Genomic DNA, 21,382 nt, shown 5'->3' on the forward strand with positions numbered 1-21,382 from the left:
AAGGAAATGTTGGCAATATTACATGCACTTAAGAAATGGCGACCTTACCCAATGGGAAGACACTTCAAAGTAAAAATGGATCATGATAGTCTTAAATACTTTTTAGAACAAATATTATCTTTAGAAGAATAGAAAAAATGGGTCACAAATATGTTGGGTTATGACTTTTATATCATCTACAGAAAAGGGAAGAAAATTTTTGTTGCAGATGCACTCTCAAGAAAGGATGAGGATGTGGAAGCATTGTTTTGTGCTATTTCTATTATCCAACCAGATTGGATGAATGAAGAAAGGGATGAATGGAAGAAGGACAAAAAAATTGTGGCCACTCATTCAAAAGTTGCATAATATCCCAATTCAAACAATATTTCCAGAACTTGAAGAGGAAGGAAAAATCATATTGGAACCTGGAGCAGTCACAGAAACAAGAACCCGACAGCTACGAAATTGATCAATTTCAGAGTATCTCATCAAGTGGAAGAACCTACCCGCTGAAGATTCCACATGGGAGTACAAGAATTTTATACAGAAACATCAAGAACTACTCAATCGTTGAGCACAACACTTTTTGAAGGAGAGGGGCATGTTAGGCCCCTATACTACTAGTGTAACCCCTTATTGTTATTAGTACAACCACCTTATTATATTGTTGTGCCCATGTAGTCCCCATATTGTTATTATTGTGCCCCATAGAAGCCCACTATTGTTATTACTATGCCCTTACATTATTATTGTTATGTCGGATCTTATTATATTATGACCCCTTACACTCCTTAGAAAGGAGGTCTTGTCATTTGTATCATCCAAGAATTGTTCATTTATGTAATGTAAAGGAGGTCGCCCCATCGAAGAGGCTTATTTCTAAGGCATTGATCTTTCTTTTCTATCTTTTTGTGAGTTGTTTTCATAACAACTGAAGAAGCAAAAGGACTGGAACTTGGCCTAATATGGACCAATGCCAACAGCTCTTTGATGTCCCTCTCAATCTCATCCTTATAGGCCTTAGGATGCCTATAACAAGTAGTGAACACCATGTGCACACCGGCTCCAGCTCAATGGTGTGCTCGAATCCCCTGTCTAGCGACTGCCCTGGTGGAATATCCCCAAACACCACTATGTACCTGTCCAACAAGGCATGTATGTCTGGAGGTGGTGGTTGGACCTGTCCTCCAACCTCTGAAACCCTCAGCTCCACTGCCCATGCTATGTCCCCATGTCGCAGACCTACCTCCATCCTATGCGCTGAGACTATCTAGGGTGGATATGAATGCACGCCTCTAGGGACCATCGATTTTCCATCCGGCCCGGTGAACTCCATCTCTAGTTTCTTCCAATAAGTAGTGACTTTCCCAAGGGAGTATAGCCACTGGACACCCATCACCACATTGGTGTCTAGCACATCGACCATAAAGAAATGGTCCGTCATAGAGTAGTTCCCCATAAATACTGTCAAAGCAAGCACATACCGAGTGCACTGCATGGTATGATCACCTGGTACCAGGACTGAAAAGCCCTCAAACTCGGTCGTGGTGAGGCCCCTCCTCTGAACCAACTGGGTATCTATGAAGTTATGGGTAACCGCACTATCAAATAATACCGACACATGTTGTCCATGTATAGTGCCCCTGATCCTCAATCTCAAGAACTTGGGGACCATGCATAAATAAGCAAGGAATCCCTCAGATGGGGCAAAGGATGCCCCTCCCTATGGAGGTGGTGGCCGTCCCCTATTTGTCGGACTCTCACTATCTCTGATACCACACTCTTGCTCCATCTCATCCTCCTGGTCACTATCTAAAAAGACCTGAACATAATGTGCTTTGTCAATCGTGCACCGATGGCCTAGTGCCCAAGACTCTCGACAAGTGAAGCATAAATTCCTCCTCCTTAGGTCCTTTCGTGTCTCATCATCTAGCTTCCCCCGTCCTTGGTGGTTCTCTGAGGTGGGGGCCTAATGTCATGCCCCTTTTGGGGAAAAGGGGTCCGTGCAGGAAAAGGTGCTCTATTCTTGGGGATGGCCCCCTGCAAATCTCTAGTGCATATAACTGCCTCCTGCAATGTGGAGGGTCTGCGTGACTTTGCCAGTCCACGTAGGGGCTCAAGTAAGCCCTCCATGAAGGTATATACCCTCCAAACATCTGGTAGGTCCGAGGCCATCACTAAAACTTGCAAAAACTCCAAAATGTATTACTCTGGGTTACCTATCTGGCGAAGCTGGGTTAGCTCCCTGAAATGGGCCTCCGGATCCCTCTGGTCAAAGCATTCCACCACCCTCCTGGTGAAATCCTCATATGAAGCCACATTGGCATGCCCCAGGGTGGCCAAACCATGAAACCACCAGTCATGGGCTTCCCCCTCCATGTGCAGTGTGGCCATCTTGATGGCTTCCAGCTCTGTCATCCGGTTGAGCTAGAAATAAGTATCCATCTTCTCAACCCAGGCCCGAGCAGTGCACTTGGCAGTGCCATCGAATGTAGGGAAGTACATCCTCCCTATGGTCCTTTGCAGCTCACAGCGTTTCGTGCCCTATCCTCCATAGCCTTTGCTCTTCTCATTTTGCATGATATTACAGAAATTTTTGAAAGAGAGTGCTTCCCTGAAGTCTGCACCCATAGATTCCCACTCTCAAAAGTGTTCTCCCATCTGTGAGGGGTTTTCAGCCCCTGCTAGTTTGATCTATGCTACAAGCATGAAAGAGGGCAGTGTGGCTTGAGTTGGCCCACTGGCTGATAGGGGTTGTTCTGTCAGTGAAGGGTGATCGAATTGCTGAGAGGCTCCAGAAGTTTCACCAAATAAGAATCCCCTAGGGGTGGTTCTCTCTTGGTTCTTCATTTTTATCTCCTCTAGCATCTCTTTCTAGCCCTTTGCTAAATCATTCAAAGCCTTCAAGAGGTTTTCAAAATCCATCTCCTCCCTGCTCTTGGGCTCTACCATATCTTCCTCTGCTACCACTGCTTTCCCCTTGTCCTCCGTGTCTGGGGTGACTTCCAGTGCTCTTTCTCTGCTCTGGTACCTTTGCCTCTTGTATGTAATGTTATGTTGGTCCCCTTCTCTCATAGGAGAAAATCCCCACAGCTGAGCCAAGACCTAGGCTTTGATACCATTGTAATGTTCCTAAACAGGAAATTAAGTGATAAACAAAGCAAGCAAACAACCCAACAATCAGAAAAGCGAATTTCACATCAAGCACCCATGAAAACGCTGGAAATAAAGAACTGCTGAGCCATTTTATTAATTCTTCAAGGGAAAATACAATGATAAAATAGAATGGTGCACCTGGGCTTGTCTCTAAGGACAAGCGTGACAAAACCCAGGTGAGCAAATGTTGATTTGAAGGCTACCCAACTGCTGCACCAAAACTGATCTACGTTGCCTAGAAACTGCACCATCTGTTGGAATCAAGGGGATGAATCACTTCTTCTCGTGCTCAGAAAATTATAAGATTTCAGCTCCTTGCTCCTTGGCCAAAACCCACCAAAACCCTGGAATGGTTTGGCCGGGTTTAGACTTATGAAATTCGACCCCCAAGGATCCCAACCTCAGCTACATCTGCAAAACTCTGCCTACTGGAATAAAGTTGTGTAACCTCCTGGAAATTGCCCCAAATCACTCAGATGATCCCTCCTATGAATCTCCTCCCTTCCCAACTGTGAATCTAGCATGTAGCTCTTCCCCTTAAGACCCACGTATTACCTGGACTGGCTCTCTACGTTGTCCTCCAAGCCTGGAATTTGAACCACCTATTTGTTGTCCTCTCCTACTCCAGAAGTCCTCCTGAATGCTGACCCAAGGGTGACCTTTGAATTCCCTAGTTTCTTCGACTAATGGTTGGCCCAATGTAGCTCTTTCCTCAACTGCGTATTCTCTACTGCTGGCCCAGAAATACGCACTTCCTGGTGATGGCTAAATGGATGTGTTGTAGATGCTTCCTGGAACTCCTCCAGATGTTATGGAACTGCCTTCCTATGGTGGCTCTCAAAGTCCCCCAAAGGTAAGGTTGAATCTCCCACTTGAGAGATTCATGGTTGAACAACTAGTTGACTCGGCTAAGCAGCTCGAGCAAACAATCAAGTAAAATTCGATATGCAAGATGAATGAATAAGAAAGTGAGAAGCTCCTCCTCCTTATGACTTTGTGGGCCTTCCTTTGCCTCATGTGGGCCCCTCCAACATCTATATGAATTCCCTCCAAGCAATTCGAATTGCCTAGTACACATTCCCACGTGGGTGACCCCCACCTTCCACTAGCAAACTAATCTGGTCGTATTTTCTCCTAAGTCCCTAAGTCGAAACTGCTTGGGTCCTTTTCCTTGGCAAAAATTGTGCAAAATTGTGTAGAGATAAGCCTGTTACAAATTCTTTTGGGAAGGGACATGACAGATGTTGTTGTTGGATAGAAATCTCCATAAGAGTCTTACACCAGACATATAAATGGCTATTGTATATCACAATAAGAAGCATTAACATATGAAGATGTGGCAGACCCCAAACTCTGTGCATTCAATCCATTGCTTTTTCTTTCATGGCAGATTAAACCAAGGGTCAAGCATGAACACATCAAAGGTAGCAATTAGATTCATCCTAACTCTTGTTATTTCAAAAGTGATAGTAAATAATTTCTTCAATCTAAGAATTAAATCAATATTATTGTTGGTTATAACTAAATCATCAATATACACAACAATAGTCAAAGTATCACCATGATCATGTAATACATAGATATTGTGATCAGATTCACAATGTTTGAATCCAAGATTGAAAAAGAAATGGTTAATATTTGCATACTAGTCCCTGGGGGCCTACTTCAAACCATACAAAGACTTCAACAATCAACAAACAAGGTTGGAATCTTCAACAGGGTTGGAGACTTCAACAATCAACAAACAAGGGCCATGTCTTGTAAGCACAAATGAATCCAACCTCGGGCTAACAGAGACACCTCTGGAGGACATTTGATAATAGGCTAGATTTCCTTGTTTTTCCATGATTTTAGGGTCGAGGACCTGAATTTTCAGCCCCGTACTCACCCCACAAGGGATTTTTGGGACATTTCCATAGTCTTCTGAATGGTGACATCGATTCCCAACACCAAAGAAAGGAGGACCCTGTTCTTCTTCTTCACTCTACAATTGCTTTTCCTCTTCCTTACTTTCATGGACTCCTTTTGAATCACAACTCCTTATTCACAAGAGGGTTTCTCATCGAAAACCTCAACACCATTCTCAACATCAATTCAACCTTCCTCCATCACTGGGGCAAGGCTCTACTTCCTTTTCATTGCATAAGAGGATCTCAGCCTGATGTAGTTTGTGAAAAAGACTTCACAGAGGGGTTGCCCCCATTGTATCATATAGGGATGAATCCTGTAAAACTAAGGATCTTTCAACTCAAGCTCTTGGCCTTATCAGCACATCCACAACTTTTTCTTTAGAGAACAACAAGAATATCAGTCCATTCAACAATCCTTCTCAGGTCGGATTTCTTAGAAGATAAGGATTGAATATAGAGTCCATATTATATCTTATTGGTTGTAAACCATATGAATGCTTATAGTGGCTACTTCGTACATAAGGATAGTCTTAAGATCACAGGGAGACTCGGCTCCATGGCATAATTTTCCCAATTTACTTGGTTCCTCCCTGAAGAGTTTAATAGAACTACAACAAAACTCTGGGTCTAGGACAAAATTTGACCACTTTGTTTCTATATATATCTCAGAAATTAAAGGCATGTATTACAATAATCATTTTGATCCAATTTATGAGATCATGTCAAATAATTGGCAAATTATGTTGTACCAAAACTGATACCTAATGTCAGATGTGTTGAGAATATAGATCATTCGAGATTATAGTGCTAGGACTAACTATGACCTATCATCATAATTATTTTCTCTTGTAATAAAGTCGTAACATGTGAATATTGATGCCATACATAACATGAATCATATAGTTGTGACATATAACATTGATGGCTTGTAGTTGTGCAAAAAGAATTAACTTTGTCACAGAGATCTCTATAGTGCAAGACACAGACCTGTAGAGGGTGGAGGGCTCCTTCTGAGGTAAATGAGCCATAGACAGATGTGAGTTGTAGTCCATTATCTAATGAATATTGGTCACCCATGCATGCTTGAATCACTCCTTATGTCTGAACAACTATCTTTGATAAGATGTTTTAGGTGTCTTGAAGAAAGATATGGGTGCCATTTCAATACTTCTTCTAATGCTGACTGTATCTATGAATATATGCCAATATTGATTTTCCTGCAAATATGATGCCATCTCAATTTTGCATAAGAGCTAATATAGGTATCCAACCCTCTGGCTAGGGCTTCCTATTTTCACAGTATATTACTTACAGTGGACTGATTTTCCTTTTCAGACTTCAACTTTCATATGAGTGAATTTTCAAAGCAGGTTTAGGACTTGTCCAAGAGTCAAGAAGTTGAATTCCTTCAGGATGACACTCTTTTACTTTGATTGTGATGCATGTCGCTTAGTATTCTCCTTATGCTGCTAAGACACCTGTAGATTTTTCTCTTTGCAAATTGGGCCCACAAACTTTTAGCAAGCACAAGAAATGTTTCTCAAGTAGATCTAATTCTTCTTCAATATATGAGGACTAGTTTTTCTTTCAGGGTGTCATGACTCATAACTTAAGACAAAGAGGCTTCTATAGGCCTTCTCAAATATATATATCTATAGTCCCAAGTATGCTCCCTTAATTAGAGCTTCTTTAATTAGTGAAGTAGAAATTTCAAATTGTCCCTCTATGCATAGAGATCCTTTAATATTTCAAAGTCAGCTTCTAGGATACTTGTTAGGACTCAGATCTCTTATTTATATATACCCAGAACCTTGTAAATTCAGACCACAAAGATAATTCCTTCTAGGTCCGTTCTTCAATCTTCAAGAAGACTCTTTATGGGTTCACAAAATACACAGAGATTGAAGATGATCTTTGCTTCTTTGTCACTATTAAGACTCAGATTTTAGACCTTGAATATAACTCCCTTTATAAGGACTATCTCTACAAACTATGATTCAGTCAAGTACAAAGTGTTAAACTCGGCAAGAAGAATCAGACCTGCTGTTACTAAATCCTTCATTAGGATTTAGGATTTCATGCCCAACATTTGATTTAATGTCTCAATGAGCTTGGTCCTGGCAATGCCTATGATTTTTGAAGAGATGGAGCCTTGAATTGAGACTTGTCAACAAGTTTCTTGGTGATTGCATTCTTCTCTTGCTTGGGTTGATATTGATTAGTTGGTAACTTGGTAGTAACAGTTTCCCCTTACATTAGGATGACATGAGAGCAAAGATCAAGTTTCATTGACTATATGGTTGGAGCTGAGGAATAGAAGGTCGAAACAATGGAGCTTTGTGCACTTGGAGCATGTGATATAAGATATGTAGAGGTGGAATTTACTTTTACTAGGGAAGGCAGAAGAGGAAAAGGGTTTTCACCTTTCAAAGTATCTACTTTAATGGCCTGTTCTTGCCATAATGTTGTGTGCAACTGGGCCTCAAACAAAAAAGGACCACTCAAACAACTGCAAGATTTGGGTTGATTTCTGAAAGTCCTGATGTTTCCCACATGTTTATACAGCGGGGAAAGTTGACTCCACACTATGTTGCACAAGTTCTGAAATCATATACATATCCAAAACAAGCACTGACTTTCTTCACATGGGTAGCTCATAAACCAAAATTCCTGCACCACACAGAGGCGTACAATTCTATCCTAGAAATTCTGGGGTTAGCCCACACGTTCAATTCAATGATAGAAATTTTGGATCTGATGGAGGAAAAACATTGTACGCCTAATTCCTTGACTTTTATAACAATTTTTTTGGGTCTTTGGGTTTAGAGGAGTTATCCAGCAAGCTCCTCTAGCCCTAGAAGAGATGAAAGGATATGGGTTTGTGCTAAATAGCATGTCATACAATGGTCTGATAACTCTACTGTTAAAATCTAGATTTCAGAGAGAAGCCATGGATGTATACAAGAAGATGATATCAGAAGACTTGTACCCAACATGAAATACTATTCTGCGCTTATGAGTTCCTAGGGGAAAAAGGGAGAAACAAGATAGGTATCAAAACTTTTTATAGAAATGCAAAGGCTGGGCTTGAAGCCTAATGTTTACACCTTCACAATCTACATCAAATTTCTAGGGAGAGCTGGGAGAGTGGATGAAGCATGTGGTATGTTGAGACAAATGAAGACAGAGGGCTGTGAATTGGATGTCATGGCCTTCACTGCATTGATGGATGCTCTTTGCAATGTTGGTAGATTGAATGAGGAAAGGGAATTTCTAAGTGAAATGAGGAGAAGAAAATGCAGGCCTGATTCTGTCACATACAATACTCTAATCCACAAGTATGGTGATTTCAGAGACATCAGTGTTGTCCAGGAGCTTTGGAAGGAGATGGAGGATAATGAGTGTGTGCCAGACGTGATTACCTTCACTACTCTTATCAATGCCCTCTGCATAGCAGGAAAAGTTGATGAGGCCTTTGGAGCGTTGGATAAGATGGTGAAGAAGGGAAACTCTCCCAATTCGATTACTTACAATTCTTTGATTATTGGGCTTCTCAAGACTAACATATTAGAAGAAGCACTAAAACTTTTGCAAGTAATGCATACCAATGAATGCAAACCCACTTCTTTTACCTATAATTTCTTCATGGATTACTATGTTAAGGAGGGCAAGTTCAATGAAGCATATCAAGTCTTTTGGCAGATGAAGTGGAAGGGCATTGCTCCTGATGTTGTTTCCTTCAATCTTTGTATCGATTGTCTTGGAAGAGCAGGAAAAGTTAGAGAAGTGAAGGACCATCTTGAAGAGATGAGATAAGTAGGCCTTTCTCCTGATAAGATTACATATAACATGATGATAATATGCTATTTCAAAGCAGGGAAGGTTGATAAGGCCACTGAGCTATTACAAACATTAAATATTTTGTAGATACCACTGTCTCCATGACCAACGCAAATTCTTCCTTGATGCAAGGTCAGAAACTTATTGGTTGCATGGCTGGAAGTCCTCTATCTCACATTTTAGGTTCTTTGGATCAAGTGCATGGACCCACTTGTATCATGAAAGACATGATATATCTCCTATCCATTAGACTCCTCATAGGACTTTGGTTGGCTACTATGAAACTTTTCAGAGGTATCATCTTTATGACCCTACCTCTCACCAAGTGACTGAGCATCATGACGAGCCTTTTCATGATGAATGCTAAGATCTCTTCTATAGATCCTTTCTAGTGATGACTCTCATCATGTATCCATGGAACATGCATCTTCTTCTCGTGTTGGGTTGCTTGTTGCTGACTCCCAGTTAGTTATAGTGAACCTTTCCACATCTCCATCTTGTGTTGGTCCACCTATACAAACTCCTCCGAGTTTATTCTTTATAGTTATTGAATAGTCTATGGGGAGTCAAGACTAAAGGGATTACTTCATCATCTAGTCCATCCTCTCATTTGGATGTTTATTCTAGCCTTCCCTTGCTAGATGAGGTCATCATTGTTGTAAAATTCGGTGCATATTTTCTACTCACTCATGATAACACTTGTTGCTTGGATGGATGATGGTTACTTTCCCCTAGGAGCCATGATATTGGTGGGATTGTGGACACCTATCTTGTGATTTATATGCATTTCATGGTTTTGGTGATGGTTACACTTAGCCCTCGGCATTTTGAAGTTGGTAATGGAGCCCATTTAGGTTACTTCAGTGCTTTTGTTCACAGGATCCTACTGGGTGTGCATTTTGCATTCACTTGAACTTTAACACCTAAGTTAAATATCTCATTAAAGTAAATGGATTACCAAAAGCTGTATTAAACCAAAAAGTAAAATCACTAGTTCCTTTAATCATTTGAGACATCAAATCTCTAACTAGTAAATTCCTAGCTCACTACATTCAAGGCTCACTACAATCGGAAATAGCATTATTCTCCCCATGGTAATTAAAATGTTGTGATGATCTACAAACATTAAATATTTGTAGATACCACTGTCTCCATGACCAGCCCAAATTCTTCCTTGATGCAAGGTCAGAAACTTATTGGTTGCATGGCTAGAAGTCTTCTATCTCACATTTTAGGTTCTTTGGATTAAGTGCATGGACCCACTTGTATCATGAAAGACATGATATATCTCCTGTCCATTAGACTCCTCATAGGACTTTGGTTGGCTACTATGAAACTTTTCAGGGGTATCATCTCTATGACCCTACCTCTCACCAAGTGACTAAGCATCATGATGAGCCTTTTCATGATGACTTCTAAGATCTCTTCTATAGCTCCTTTCTGGTGATGACTCTCAACATGTATCCATGGAACATGCCTCTTCTTCTCTTGTTGGGTTGCTTGTTGATGACTCCCAGCTAGTTGTAGTGAACCTTTCCACATCTCCATCTTGTGTTGGTCCACCTATACAAACTCCTCCAAGTTCATTCTTTGTAGTTATTGAATAGTCTATGGGGAGTCGAGACTAAAGGGATTACTTCATCATCTAGTCCATCCTCTCCTTTGGATGTTTCTTCCAGCCTTCCCTTGCTAGATGAGGTCATCACTGTTGTAAAATTTGGTGCACATTTTCTACTCACTCATGATGGTACTTGTTGCTTGGGTGGATGATGTTTACTTGCCCTAGGAGCCATGATATTGGTGGGATTGTGGACACCTATCTTGTGATTTCTATGCATTGCATGATTTTGATGATGGTTACACTTAGCCCTAGGCATTTTGAAGTTGGTAATGGAACCCATTCAGGTTACTTCAATGCTTTTGTTCATGGGATCCTAGTGGGTGTGCACTATGCATTCACTTAAACTTTAACACCTGTTATGGCCTAAATCTACCTCAGGCTGAGAAAGGCAGGATCTAGGGTAACATCAAACCATGCTTAACCTGGTAGCTAGCCCTACCAGGTCGAGAGAGGGCTCTCTCCTTGTCAATCTCAGGAAAATATGATCAATGAAGCTTGAGATGACTGATATAAAGACTAATTTTAGGCTAGGTATATGCTCAGAGGAGTTTGATTGAATTTAATTTTGGTTTGCTGGCTCAAATGTGAAAGGCAGATTTGGGTCTAGGGAATGGACACAGTCTTGTAGAGGTTTCTGTGGGGCGAGGTAGGAAAATGGTTTAGTACTTTGAAATAAGTGAGATGGAGAGTCTTAAGACTGGTGAGGAGTTGGAGAGGGCATGAAAGTCTCAGGGATCCTCTTCAAACAGTTGAAAACATAAATAACTAAACAAACCCTAGGTAGAGCACTGCAACATCAATGAATTCTACCTTTATCCTTGATTCATTTAGTTAAGCTGAACAGAGAGAGATGATGGCATACATAAACAGATATAAACTTGCATTACTGAAGGAAAAACAACACCAAATCAACTTGCCACAAGAATCCCACAAAATGCTGCAAACCTTGGTCTATTCCTTTGCCAAACTACAGAGATGAATGTACAATAATGCTCAAAGCATTCACAAGAGTGCAACCTTTACAAATGACTAAAAAACTACTAGATATGGGCAACAAACAACTCATGCTAGGCTTTAGCGGTCGAATTCATGAGTTCAGGAGTTGTTTCAACAAGATCTAAACTAAGAACTGAAAAGTAGGTAGTGGAACATCTTGCCTCTAAAACCTAGCAAACTGATTCACTCAGTTGCAAACTACCTTTTCATGATGAATCTACCTCCATGAGTGAAAATTTAGCATATTTACATCAAAATCCACCAAGTCACATTAAACTACATCATGAGTTTGACTATTAGAAAGAGAAAAGTCAAACTGAGAAGAAACTAGGCGAAAAACAGAGTTTTTTGGCCAAAATGACAAAATTTCATCCTGTGCGCCACGCTCTTGTCCCTATGTGTCGCGCTACTTTGGAGCTGATTTTGGAGGCCTTCCCGTGCACCAAATTTGCTCCAAGTGGGCTTGTTGGAAAGGTCTATCTATCTAATTTCTAGAACAAGTAGAATTTCTGAATTTGGTCTCTATTTTCCCCTCCAAAAATGAGTTCTCCCAACACTGCTTCCCATGTGGCCAAAAAGGGGCAGAAAGGGCATTTTTGAGGTGTTTTTGACCCTTTTGGAAGCTCAAAACTTGTCAAAATTTCTTGGCCATGTGAGGGAATTCATATTTTTCCATGAGGAATCCAAAAATTCTGAGTTTTCCTCCAAAGGAGGTCCCTAGCAAAAGCGCGCGCCAGGTGGCGCGGCGCACCAAGCAGAAAAACTTGTTTTTTAGTTCAAAAATTCAAAATTTGCAAAAAGTTTCCCAAATTTCTTGAAATTTGGGCTGAGTGTCCTTCATCAAGTGCTGTGTTGAGCTAAGGAAGCCTCAGCCAAGATCTTGAGCTTGTCTTGCTCTTTCCTCTTCCTCAAATCTTTCCTCAACTTGGCCTTCAAAGTCCTAATTCTCACTTTACAAACTTTATTTCTCGCCAAATAGTAATAGGCCATGTGCCTCAACATCTTTTTCTCCTTATTTTCTTTCTCAAGTAGCCTCTCCAAGTGCATGTTTTCCCTTTCAAGCCAAGATTCACGATCAGCTTCAATTTCTTGTTCAAGTGGTGTCAAAGTGGCATGGTCCTCTTTGTCATTTTGCTTCTTCAGTTTCAACATTTCTAGCTCCATTAGGCTTTGCTTATCCTCCAACTGTTTGTTTTCTTTCTTGTTTGTCATCTATATCATCCTCGTGCATCTTCTCTTTGCCTTTGCTTTGCTGCTTATGTTTCTCCATAGAACTATCATTGAGTGTCTCTTCCTCATAGTGCTTGTCTTAGGAAAATGATGAGATGAAGGTATGGTGGAAAAAATGATGATGAAAGAGGGATGAAAGAGGACAATGGTGATGAGTATGAAGAGATTTTACTCTTGGGAAATGAAATTGGGGAAAGAAGGGAATAGTTTTGGGAGATTAGGGTTTAGTGAGGGATTTAGGGTTTTATGAGGGAATTAGTTACTTTAGGGGAGTGGGATATGGGAAAATAGGATAAATGGAGTGTATTATGGTAATAAAAGAGTGAAAAGGGGTTTTGATGCTGGATATAGTGGGTTTTAGGGAGTGATATGGTTTGGGGATGCCAATTAGGGTTTGGGAATAGTAGGAATTAGGTATTATGGTTTTGGGGATAGGGGGATAGATGAGTGTGAATGAGAGGGGTAAGGGATATGAAATGAGGGGAGTGTAGTGGAGGAATGTGAAAATGATTGCAGGGAGCAAACAACAACAATGACAATTTTTGCAAACCCTAGACAACTTTTTCAATGGACTGTGCAACAAACTAGGGTTTGAATTTGCACCTATCTAAACACCATCAAGGAGGATGAAAACTCTTGCAAAGGCACTTTAGGATGTTTCACTTACTTGGAAGGAAGAAGTTTGCAATATTTGGAGGCTTTGCAAGATGATTTGAGTGAAATTTGGGCTAAGCAGGCAGGTGCACCGCGCCTTTTTGCAGACCAGTTTTGGAGGCCTTCCCGGTGTCCAAATTTGGCACGAGATAGCTCGTTGGAAAGATTATTGAGTCTAATTTCCAAAAAAACTTGAATTTTTTAATTTCGATTTCATTTTCCTTGTCAAAAATCAAATCTCCAAAGACTAGTCAAAATGTGCAAAATGAGGCTGCCTAAAGGCAGAGTGTTGTTGCAGTCAACTTTTGAAGGTCTTCCTCAACCCAAAATTGAGCTCATGATAGCTCATTGGAAATATATTTGTGTCTAGTTATCATTTGACTCATCAAGCAAGTCATTAGGCCAACCAAGCTAGGAGAAATCTTGATTTTCCCAAGGTCACTTTAGAGGTGCATCAATTCTCCTGAGGCAACTGTATTTTTGACATTTCTCTAAAACCATGACACCTATGTAAAAATTGAAGGAGGTTTTTCTTCCTTGGCCTATTTTGGACAAAAAATCTCTCAGTTTTCCCAAATTCATATTTTCTTGCTCAAAAACATCATTGGAGTAAAACCTATCCCGATGTGTGGAACAGGGGATTTGTCGAAATGAAGTGAAATGAAGGGGATAAGGGGCTTCTAAATTCTTGAGAAAATTTTGGGAAGTAGGGAGGGATGTTAGGAAGTAGGGTAAATTGGAATTTCAAATATTGAGTGAGGGGAAGGGGTCCAAAAGGGCAAAACACAGGCCTATCCTAGAAAATTGTCAAATTATAGCAAGAAACTAGGGTTTGTGCAAAAATGAGGAATTTGAGGGATATCAGTGATGGGAAGTGTTTAATAAGGTACATTAAGGCTAGGGGAAGGTGTATGAACATCAGGATACAAGTTTTGCTGATGATTTGACCATCCAAGAGAAATTAACTTCAAAACCCTAGGAGAGGGAAATTAACCTTACCTAGGCACAACTGAAGCATGAACAAGGTGTAAAATGACCCATTGGAGCCTGACATGATGATTACAACCTTTGAATGATAGTACACTCAGCTAACTGGTGACATGGACCGACATTTGGACAACTTTGAAAGGAGTGAAAACAAACCCTAGGCCTAATACCTAGTGACCAAATTTTGCTTGAAGACTCACTGAAATGACAAAATTTGACCTTGACACCTTAAAATCACTTTGTAAGAGCATGTTTGATCACTAGAGGAAGGTTTCAAAGACTGACACTAACAACACCTAAGTTCAGTATCTCATTAAAGTAAATGGATTTCCAACAGCCATATTAGACCAAAAAGTAAAATCACCAGTTCCTATAATCATTTGAGACATCCAATATCTAACTGGTAAATTCTTAGCTCACTACAATCAGAAATAACATTGTTCTCCCCATGGCAATTAAAATGGTGTGATTTACAAACATTAAATCTATTGTAGATACCACTGTCTCCATGACCAACCCAAATTTTTCCTTGATGCAATGTCAGAAACTTATTGGTTGCATGGCTGGAAGTCCTTTATCTCACATTTTAGGTTCTTTGAATCAAGTGCATGGACCCACTTGTATCATGAAAGACATGATATATCTCCTGTCCATTAGACTCCTCATAGGACTTTGGTTGGATACTATGAAACTTTTCAGGGGTATCATCTCTATGACCCTACCTCTCACCAAGTGACTAAGCATCATGATGGCCGCTAAGATCTCTTCTATAATTCCTTTCTGGTGATGACTCTCAGCATGTATCCATGGACCGTGCCTCTTCTTCTCTTGTTGCGTTGCTTGTTGATGACTCTCAGCTGGTTGTAGTGAACCTTTCCACATCTCCATATTTTGTTGATCCACATATACAAACTCCTCTTAGTTCATTCTTTGTAGTTATTGAATAGTCTATGGGGAGTCAAGACTAAAGGGATTACTTCATCATCTAGTCCATCCTCTCCTTTGGATGTTTCTTCCAGCCTTCCCTTGCTAGATGAGGTCATCATTGTTGTAAAATTTGGTGCATATTTTCTACTCACTCATGATTATACTTGTTGCTTGGATGGATGATGGTGACTTGCCCCTAGGAGCCATGATATTGGTGGGACTGTGGACACCTATCTTGTGATTTCTATGCATTGTATGCTTTTGGTGATGGTTACACTTAGCCCTGGGCATTTTGAAGTTGGTAATGGAACCCATTTAGGTTACTTCAGTGCTTTTGTTCACGGGATCCTAGTGGGTGTGCGTTGTTCATTCACTTGAACTTTAACACCTAAGTTTAATATCTCATTAAAGTAAATGGATTACCAACAACCATATTAAACCAAAAAGTAAAATCACGAGTTCCTATAATCATTTGAGACATCAAATCTCTAATTGGTAAATTCTTAGCTCACTACATTCAAGGCTCGCTACAAATGGAAATAATATTGTTCTCCTCATGGTACTTAAAATGGTGTGATGATCTACAAACATTAAATATTTTGTAGATACCACTGTCTCCATGACCAACCCAAATTCTTCCTTGATGCAAGGTCAGAAACTTATTGGTTGCATGGCTGGAAGTCCTCTATCTCACATTTTAGGTTCTTTGGATCAAGTGCATGGACCCACTTATATCATGAAAGACATGATACATCTCATGTCCATTAGACTCCTCATAGGACTTTGGTTGGCTACTATGAAAATTTTCCGGGGTATCATCTCTATGAACCTACCTCTCACCAAGTGACTAAGCATCATGGTGCTATCTTTGATGACCCTTTTCATGATGACTTCTAAGATCTCCTCTATAGTTCCTTTCTGGTGATGACTATCAACATGTATCTATGGAACATGCATCTTCCTCTCTTGTTGGGTTGCTTGTTGATGACTCCCAACTGGTTGTAGTGAACCTTTCCACATCTCCATCTTGTGTTGGTCCACCTATAAAAACTCCTCTGATTTCATTCTTTGTAGTTATTGAATAGTCTATGGGGAGTCGAGACTAAAGGGATTAGTCTCATTTGGATGTTTCTTCCAGCCTTCCCTTGCTAGATGAGGTCATCATTGTTGGTACTTCATCTTGAGGTGTATAGCCTAGCGATGCTTCTCCTTCTGTAATGTAGTGATGCCCAGCTTTGAAATGATACTGTTCATGTGGATGTACATCAGTTTTTTGATGATGGTAACAAACCCCCTGCTACATCGTTTCCATCTTTTCTTTGATGGTTTGTTTCTTGGTGATCTCATGCTTCTTGTTCTGGGTTGATCATGGTGATGCATGTACCTTTCATTTTGATGTAGATAGTTTGTCTTGATGCATATTTTCTTTCCACTCATGGTTTTATGGATTATAGTAGCATGATCCTAGACACATGAATCAGTATGTGTGATATTATGAGGATGATGTGCTCATAAAATCTGTCTCAGTGTTTTGAAACTTGTCCACGGTCCCAAAGGAAAGATGACTTAGCACTTGCACACATGTTGAGATTATTGGCAACAGTAAAGGGACAACAAATGGACTTAGTCTGGAAGCTTTGAGGTCATCATTATGACTGGAAAATATAGAAAAGGCTAAAATATGACCAAGTTGCTCATGTGCTAACTTTTAAAATCATGCTGGAATTCCTGATAATAAATATGTTGTTAGGCTCAGTGGTGTGATGTTCTTTGTTAGAAATTTGTTATAGACTAGCTAATGTTGTTCCATTTGATATATGTTGTTCTATGACAGTGAATTTGAAAGGACAATGGCAAGAATTTCACATGGATCTATTCACTTAGCAACCTATATCCAAATAATTACACCAACATTCATTCTCAGGTTTGATATTATTGCATGTCCAACCAATTTGTCCAAGAACTAAACAGATACATAGCTTGTCATGGAGGTTTGACATCCAAGAATATTTACACTTCATCTGTAAATCATTATGCAATTGTAGTGTTCATCATACAATGTTACATTGTAGCTACACAATATTGTATTGATTAGGTCATAGGATTGAACTCTATCACAGTTATTTTGACAATTTGATCCCTACTATTCTTGTAGCTCATTCTCTCGTATCCAAAAAAAATGTACATATGAACCAACATGTCTTAATCCGCATTATCTATATCACAAAGTTTTCATATTATTTTTTATTTTGACCATATGATATCTTACATAATTTATGTAGCTCTTGATTTTTCCAGAGTACCCATAATTTTGTATGATAATTAATGGTTATTCCATACTAATCTATTGGACCTACATTGTTCCCAAATTCAATGTGACAGGTTTGGCAGTATGATTGCATGTTTCCGATATTCTTCCATCAATGTTCTACCTGTGCATTTGCCACCTTCAAAATTAGGATTCCATTATCCACATCAACAAGATTGGCTCATAAAGGAAGTTGCAGAGGTACTTTATGATACAAATTGTACATATGGGTAGATGTTTGCTAATTAATATATGCCTATAATACCTATGGTGTAGGACCCCCCAGATCCAAACTAATGTGCATTTTGATGCAAATGAACAGGTTGCAGATAAAGTGGAAATGTTGTTTAGAGAGGTTTTAATTTGCTCAGACATAAAATCGCCACATCTGGATCCTTTTATTCTGGTATTAAGGTTCTTGAATCAAGGAGGCAAATTGCAGAGCTTGAAGGAATGTTGCATAAAGAGAGAGTTGAATTTGAGGTGATATTATAGATGTATATAAAGGTTGTTTAGTGTACTTTAGGTTGTCTAACATGATAGTATGCTAGAATAATATTTCCACTTAATGAATATTTCCATATTTGTTTATAGAAATTGCTTAGTTGGAAATCATTTCTTCATAGGGTTCATTATTTTGATGCAATCTATCAAATTCAAACAGGGTTTGTTGCAATAGGCCATCATTAGTGTTGGGCATGTTGGAACTTGGAAGACCTGATATTTCAAAGCTAAACAGTATAAGGTGTCTTCTTCTTTATGAAGCCTATGAATAGGATTGTCATCTTTTCCATTTAGATTCATCTCTTAGAGTGAAAAAATCTCTTGCCAAATTGGAATCTAGTCCACTGGAGGATTTTAAGACTCCACATGAGGAATATGATTCTAGCATAAATGAAAAAGTTGGAGACTGTTAAGGTACAGTCAAAGATAGTAACAATGCTAGTGGTGGTTTTGGAATTTTGAAGACAAAGGATACAGGCTCCATGGTTGATGGAAATTGTTTGGACAGAGCTATCTGTTTTGGGAATCTTCAGTTCAAAGATATCCAAGCTGGTGACAAGCATGTTTTAAATAATGGATCTGGGCAGCTTTACATGATTAGTAATGTGGGAAATTCCTACTTGTGTGACCATTTAGAGGGAATTGGGACTGTGAATAGAAAAATAAATTAAGGCATGGAAATTATTAAATTGGTAAAAGCTAAAACAACCTAGAATATCTAGATGACGTGGAAGGAGATCCAAACATTAGAGATTCATCCAATATAACTAATGGTACCATGTTTCATACTTTTGACATGGATAATGGTGAATGGGATACCAACATCCATGTTTCTGAGACAATGCCTTTTGAAGCAGTTGATAGTAGGGACAATATGAATGGTTTGGATGAAGATATGGCACTCTATTAGGAACTGTTAGAGTAGGATTCTCCTATCCTCATTGATCTGTCAAATACATTAGATGTAATATGGACAAGTGAAGGCCAATTAGTAAAAGCTCAGGCTGTATCTGTGACATCACAAGGGCAGGAAGTTGGTTCTACCACTTTGGCTACTGTTTCCAGTGGTAGTGAATCTACTGACAGAAAATATTTTAATCCAGTTCAACAAATTGCAATAGGAGACAGATGATGTCTAAATCTACCTAAAACATGCACGATAAAGGTGGAATAGAGGTGCCTGAGAAAAGCATCCCTCCCTCACCAGTAAAATCATTAAATCTATTGGAAGAGTTTGGAAGCTGCATTGGGGCACCTATGTCAAACTTACCAAAAAGTTACAACAAGAGTTTACAAGAAAATTTATTGGGGTCTATTAGAGTTGACTCTCAGAGAAGCTATAGTCCTATGTTTGTCTCATCAGTTAGTCATCTGGGTGGTAATGGAGTGGGTAAGCTGCTTTTACCAACCGGTGTCAATGATATGGTTATTGTTGTTTATGATGATGAGCCAAAAAGCATAATAGCATATGCACTAAGCTCGCAAGAATATCAGGCTTGCCTATATGACAAGGTACCTGATAGTGAGAAGCAAAAGGAAATAGACAGGGATAAAGAAAAGGAATGTGCAGATTTATTTGGTATGGGTGGAGTTGTTTCAAATCTACTTTATCTGTCAAATGGTTCCTTAGACTCGAGTAAAGCTCTTTCCAAAGAGAGAAGTTTAGGATATGAGGATATTTACACATATGGCTCCAAAGGGAAAGGGGGTTTAGATTCATCACTATATATAAAAGACACATGCAAAAATATCCTTTTGTGATGAGGGTCCTCCTAGAAAAGTTAAGTACTTGGTAACCCGTTATTATGCAAAACAATTTGATGCCCTTAGGAAAAAGTGTTGTCCAACAGAGATGGACTTTAGATTGTCACTAAATCGCTGCAAGAAATGGGGACCTCAAGGAAGAAAGAGCAATGTGTTTTTTGCAAAATCCTTGGATGAAAGATTTATTATTAAGAGAGTCACCATGATAGAATTGGAATCTTTTATGAAGTTTTCCTCAAAATATTTCAAATATATGTATGACTCATTATGTTCTGGAAGCCCCACATGTTTGGAAAAGATCCTTGGATACTCATATTATTGTTTATTCTATATTTGACAATTACCTTTTGCAGACTCCTAATGAGTTTACCGAGCTTTGTTTCCTTCATTGTGTGTGTGCACGCTACATAATGTGCTCATCTTCCGGGTCACTATAAAGAATGCAAAAGGTGGCAAAGAGATCAAGATGAATTGATGGTAATGGAAAATCTGTTGTTTGGAAGAAAACACGGGTTTTTGACCTCAAAGGTTTCAGTTGCTGCCATTACAATGCAGATTAATCAGGAAACAACAAAGCTCTTTTGGACCAGAATCTCTTAGAGACCATGCCAACTGCTCCAATATTTCTTGGGAATAAAGCCAAGCGCCTTTTGGAGAGAGCAGTCTAGAATGATACTTCATTTCTCGTGGTAAATATAGTTTTTGTTTTTCTTAATCAACCATAATTGTAATCTTAGTTTCAATTTTTTGTTGAGCTAGCCAATTATCATGATTGTGTGCAATGTGTGTTTGTAGTCAATTGATGTCATGAATTATTCATTACTTGTTGGAGTTGAAGAGCATTGTGAGATGGTTTTAGGTAATAATAGACTCATACATTTGCTTTGAAATATATTTTCTCATATTTGATTTTCCATTTTAGGTAACATTATCAATAATTTCAGCTGCTTGGGTCAGAGCATGTATCTATCAACGTTTCAGAGATGAATACACTAACTTTTTTTTTCTTCGTTTCAAATTTCAATACATGAAGTTTAGTTTATATTGGTGATAAAGCCAACGGTTCTTGCTATGATGTTTTTTATGCAACGAAGTTGCCTAATGATGATAGCCTAATGATTGCGACAATATTACAATTGACAAACTGAGCATTCTTTACCAGAGGCATATGCTCTTGATATTTCACTTTTATGATAGGACCAAGCAACAAGTATTGGCAGTCAAATATTTCATTCTTTGTGACCATCATTTATGTGAATAGGTCATGGGTTCCTTGATTTGAAAGGTTTGGAGAAGCTCATTTTAAGTTCCTCATGTGGATCTAGCTATCAGCTAAAGTAAAATGTGCCCATCTTCTTTTTCTTTTCCTTTTTAATTCTTCTGATAATATCTTCTGGTTGAATATTGTCTTTCATTTGCTAGTCCAATTATCTTCAATGCTCTAATATTGAACTTGTTTTATGCCATGAATAAATAATTCTGGTTGATTTTAAAATGCCTCCT

The 21,382-nt window shown here is 39.2% G+C and overlaps 1 pseudogene; it reads left to right on the top strand.

Annotated features, from left to right (window-relative positions):
* Window positions 1-19,267: 19,267 nt before the first annotated feature.
* LOC149181475 (1-phosphatidylinositol-3-phosphate 5-kinase FAB1A-like) lies at window positions 19,268-20,767 on the top strand (annotated as a pseudogene).
* The last annotated feature ends 615 nt before the right edge of the window (window positions 20,768-21,382 follow it).

This window comes from Pinus tabuliformis, chromosome 3_2 (genome assembly GCF_031772625.1).
Source record: "Pinus tabuliformis cultivar Carrire ecotype Pingquan chromosome 3_2, CPIR1, whole genome shotgun sequence".
Lineage (NCBI taxonomy): Eukaryota > Viridiplantae > Streptophyta > Pinopsida > Pinales > Pinaceae > Pinus > Pinus tabuliformis.